Here is a 5,488-nt window from a genome sequence, read left to right on the forward strand (position 1 = left end):
AGCGCCCAGGCCCAGAGTTCAGGCCCCACAACAGGACCCAAAAAAATAATAATAAATAAAAATTAAAAAAAATAAAAAAGAGTCCCATGGACTTTCCTGCCCAGGCTGGCTTTAAAGCATGATCCTCAGATCTCAGCCCAGGCTGGCTTTAAAGCATGATCCTCATATCTCAGCCTCCCGAGTAGCTAGGATTACAGGCGTGAGCCACTGGCACTCAGCCTCCTGGGGGGTTTTTAATTATTTTTCTTTTTTTGTTGTGAAAATACCTTACAGAGGAGTTACAATTACATGGGCAAGATAATGAGAATTAATTTTCTTTATTGTTATAAAGGTGATGTACAGAGGGATTACAATATTGCATGAGTCTAGTAATGACATTTCCTTTTACTTTCTGGTTTTCATATTTATGTATATGATGTCACCATTCTAGGAAGCTGACTAAAGCAAATATAGATTCTGTGTACTACTTTTACAACTTTTTTTTTTTGTCAGTCATAGGGGCTGAACTCTGGGCCTGGGTGCTGTCCCTCAGCTCTTCAGCTCAAGGCTGCGCCCTACTACTTGAGCCACAGTACCACGTCCAGCTTTTTTTCTGTTTATGTGGTGCTAAGGAATAGAACCCAGCGCCTCATGCATGGGAGACAATCACTCTACCACTGAGCCAACTTCCCAGCACCTACTTTTACAACTTCTACTAATTCAAAATATTAAGAAATGGGGCTTGGCCCATGGTAAAACCCCTGTTTTCACTGTATTTGATTCGGGTGCCCTGAATCTTGTATTTACATTTTTCTAATTTGAGGAGGAGGAGAAGGGAAATAACAAAATGCTGAAACAAGGATACCAGTTGGCCTATTGAGATGTACAAGACACTATGTTGAAAATGAACTTTACAACTTTGGGGGGGTGGAGTTTGGTAGGTAGGGAGGGAAGGGATGGTAGGGGAAAAACAAAGGAGGGGGTAACAATGCTCAATAGGAAATGTACTCATTACCTTACTCATGTAACTGTAACCCCTCTGTACAGTATCTTTACAATAAAAAAAAAGAAATGGGGCTTGCAAGTTGATGATATTCCTATAATCCTATAATCAGGAGGCTGAGATCTGAGGATCTGGGTTCAAACCCAGCCTAGGCAAGAAAGTCCATAAAACTCTTGTCTCCAATTAACCACCAAAAAGACTGGAAGTGCACATGTGGTAGACCACTAGCTTTGAGTGAAAAAACTCAGGGACTGTGCTGGGCTCTGAGTTTAAGCCCTGGGATCAGCACTAAGAAGGGAGAGGAGGAAGAGAGGGAGGGAAAGACATGCTGCTGATCAAAGATCAATGTTTGAAGCCAATCCAGGAAGAAAAGTCTGTGAGAATCATGTCTAACCACCAAAAGCCAGACATGGACATGTGGCTTAAGTAGTAGAGGACTAATCTAGAGCAAAAGAGCTCAGGGACTGGCTGGGGATGTGGCTTAGTGGTAGAGTGCTTGCCTCCCATGCATGAAGCCCTGGGTTCATTTCCTCAGTACCACATAATAAACAGAAAAAGCCAGAAGTGGCACTGCGGCTCAAGAAGTAGAGTGCTAGCCTTGAGCAAGAAAAAGCTCAGGGACAGTGCCCAGGCCCTGAGTTCAAGCCCCGGGACTGGCAAAAAAAAAAAAAAAGAGCTCAGGGACAGTGCCCAGGTTTGGGGTTCAAGCCCAGGATCAGCAAAAGAAAAGAAGAAAAAAGAAAAGGAAAGGAAAGATATCTAGACCTAGCAAAAAAAAAAAAATCTTTATAAATAGAGTCCCTGGCTGGGTGGAAGTTCAGGTTTAATCCAGACCTTTCCTCCTCTAACATCTTCTTCCATGCCCCCTGAGACCCCAATTTTTCAGTTCCCCAAGATCACATTTTTTTCCAACTCTCTTCTCTAAGCTTAGAAGCAAACCATTTCCAAAACACACACTCCAGGGCTCACTTCTCCCTCCATTTCATCTAACAATGGTGGCTGGCAGCAAAAGCCCAAGGTCAGGCTTTTCCTCTCTAACACACACAGAAGGAGGATTTTCTCAGCCCACCCACCTCTCCAGCACTGGAATCCTTCTGCCTGCCTCTGAATGCTGGTTATAGCCAAAGCTCACACTGTGGGAGTGGCTGAGAAAGAAAGAACATAAATATGATTGAGGGGAGTCCATGGGGATACAGCTTGACCACTCTGATCTTTGAGGACCCAAGAGAAATCCTTGCATCTTGGAGACAGAGTTAAGAGGTCCCTTCCCACAAGAAGCCATTGAGAGTGTCTTGTGGGCCTCTTTTCTTTGAGTCCTGGCTTCAGGCCAACATTTGGAACTTGGCTACCCCGCCAACAGCCCCCACCTCTTGAAGTCCAGCCAGATTTTCCAGTATGTGAAGCCTTCTCCACTCCCTCCATGTCCTCTCAGTCCTCACCCAACCCCTAACAACTTGGCAACTTCTGGCCCTAACTAACGTTTCGCTTTGTGTAGCCAGTCAGTTTGGAGTCTGCTACTTAAGGATAGACTTCAAAAGAACAGGGAAATGAGAAGGAAAAAAAATGAGTATCAAGTGGTATTCATTTGTTCTAAAAGAAAATAATCTGGCTAGGAAATTGTAGAAGTACAGGTTGATTGATTTTTTAAATTTATTTTATTATCATTTTGCTACTGGGGAATTGAATCCAGGGCTTCATGTATCCTACGCAAGCACTCTACCACTAAGACACATTCCCAGCCCAATTGATTTTGTTATTATTATTATTTATTTATTTATTTATTTTTGTGCCAATACTGGGCTTGAAGTCAGGGCCTGAGCACTGTCCCTTAGCTCTTTTGTTCAAGGCTAGCACTATTCTACTTGAGCCACGGCTCCTCTTCCAACTTTTCTGATTCATTGGAGATGAAGATCACAGACTTTTCCTGCCCAGGCTGTCTTTAAACCATGATCCTCAAATCTCAGCCTCCTGAGTAGCTAGGATTACAGGAATGAGCCACTAGTGCCCAGTTGGAGAGTTTAAATTTCAACTAAGTGTCTGGATAGGATGTCACTTGTGTCCACTAAGTGTGTCTACCAAAGGCAGACGCCTTGAACCCACAGCACAAACTGCTAGAAGTAGAAGGGCCCAGGAACACACAGATGAACGATGAACATAGAGAGAGAGATCAGCTGGGGTGCCCAGAGATAGGTACCCCATTGGCTGTATTCCACTCGATGGCAGAGAAACAGCCAATGTGTGGGAGAGAAGAGCTGAGACTGGTGTCTGCAGAATCCCGGCAGTCTCCATACTGATTGTGAAAATGTCCCACAGGGCCAAGGGGGTGAGGGTACTATAGAATGTGCTTCCCACTTTCTGCTCTTACTGCCGACTCACTCCCGAAATCCCACTGCAACCCCCACCCTTGCCAGTCCCCACCCATGGTTTTAGTTGCCCTGTGTCCCCATTCTATGATGCCCCTGCCAAGCCACACCCTGCCCTCCCAGCCCCTCAGCTCTGCCAGTGAAGCAGCACCCATCTTCCAACCTGACACTGTTTTGCTTGCTCACTGCAGTTGGAAGCAGAAGCCAGACGGTGGGGGAGGGCGGAGCAGGGTTAGGCAGCCCTGTGATGCGCTGGCTCTTCCCGCTTCTATTGATCAGCCACTTCCCAAACACTCCTCCTCTGCCAGGATTCCCTTCAGCTCATGCCTACCAATATAGAAAGGTGAGTGAGAAGGCTGGGAGCGCTTCTGAAAAGTGCTGGGAGCCTCCTCTGCTGGGTCTGCCACACGGACCGATCATACTCAGTATGGAGTCAGACGACCTGAGTTTATATTCTAGTTCTTCTACTTCACCTCTCTGTACCTCACATTCTTCATCTACAAATTAGAGATGGCACCAGGCGCCGGTGGCTCACGCCCGCAATCCTAGCTACTCAGGAGGCTGAGATCTGAGGATCGAGGTTGGTTCAAAGCCAGACAGGGTAGGAAAGTCGATGAGACTCTTACCTCCAATAAACCACCAGAAAACCGGAAGTGGCACTGTGGCTCAAGGAGAGCGCTAGCCTTGAGCTGAAGAGCGCAGGGACAGCGCCCAGGCCCAGAGTTCAAGCCCTATGACCAACCAAAAAAAAAAAGAGAGAGAGAGATGACATTACTACTTCACAGGATTGTTCTGAGACAGACAGAGAGAGAGAGAGAGAGAGAGAGAGAGAGAAAGCTTGACTGTATGTACTCAGAGACTCTTTTTTTTTCTTTTGTGCCAGCAGTAGTGCTTGAACTCAGGACCTTGGCACTATCCTTTAGCTTATGACTGGTGCTCTACCACTTGAGCCACAGCTCTATTTCCATCTTATTGGTGATTAATTGCAGATCAGAGTCTCAGGGACTTTCCTTCCTACACTGGCTTCAAACTGTGATCTCAGATCTCAGCCTTCTGAGTGGCTAGGATTACAGATACCATCTGTACCAGTTCTGGAGAGAGAGAGAGAGTACGTGTATATTTTTGGTCAGCCATGAGGCTTGAACTTAGGGCCTCACTGCTATCTTTTGCTCAGGGCTAACGCTCTATCACTTTGAGCCACAGCACTACTTCCAGTTTTCTGGAGGTTCATTGGAAGTAAGACTTTCACAGGCTTCCTGCTCAAGCTAGCTTGGAACCACAATCCTCAGATCTCAGCCTCCTTAATAGCTATTATTACAGGCATAAGCCAGCAGTGTCTAGCTGGCAATTTTATTTTTTAGTCATGGGGCTTAAACTCAGGGACTGAGAGTTGTCCCTGAGCTTCTGTGCTCAAATCTCCTGCTCTACCACTGTGAGCCACAGCTCCACCTCTTGTTTTTTTTGGTGGTTAATTGAAGAATCTTTGAAGACTTTCCTGCCTGGGGCTGGCTTTGAATCGCCATCTTCAGATCTTAGCCTACTGAGTAGCTAGAATTACAGGCATGAGCCCAGCTAGGAAAATATTTTTTAAATGTTCCTGACATACATAATCATACAAACATATATATAGTAGTATTTTATTTTATTTTTGTTGGTCGTGGGGCTTGAACTCTGGACCTGGGCACTGTCCCTGAGCTCTTCAGCTCAAGGCAAGTTCTCTACCACTTGAGCCACAGTACCATTTCCAGTTTTCAGGTGGTTAATTGAAGAGTCTCTTGGACTTTCCTGTCAGGGCTGGCTTTGAACCACAACCCTCAGATCTCAGACCCCTGAGTAGCAAGGATTACAAGCATGAGCCACCAGCATCTGGCTAGTAGTCAGTATTTTTATTCAAGTCATTGTGTTATTGGGGATCAAACCCAAGTCCTTGGACATGCTAAGCAAACATTCTACCACCAAGCTACATCCCAGTCTCTACTGACAATACTTTGGTGATTTTCTGCTAAATGCTTCCATTTAACCACTCATGAGCTTCTTCTCACTCATCTTTATTTTGGGGGAGGAAAGGGGTCTGGTCATGGAGCCTGAACTCTGGGCCTGGGCACTGTCCCTCAGCTCTTCAGCTCAAGGCTAGCGCTCTACC

General features: G+C 45.8%; 1 protein-coding gene across 1 annotated transcript in view; it reads left to right on the forward strand.

Annotated features, from left to right (window-relative positions):
• Positions 1–5,488, forward strand: part of Bloc1s1 (biogenesis of lysosomal organelles complex-1, subunit 1) — a 23,371-nt gene that overhangs the window by 3,747 nt on the left and 14,136 nt on the right. The gene's annotated exons all lie outside the window — the stretch shown is intronic.

The sequence above is a fragment of the Dipodomys ordii genome, unplaced genomic scaffold (genome assembly GCF_000151885.1).
Source record: "Dipodomys ordii isolate 6190 unplaced genomic scaffold, Dord_2.0 Scaffold3, whole genome shotgun sequence".
In the NCBI taxonomy this organism is placed as follows: Eukaryota; Metazoa; Chordata; class Mammalia; order Rodentia; family Heteromyidae; genus Dipodomys; species Dipodomys ordii.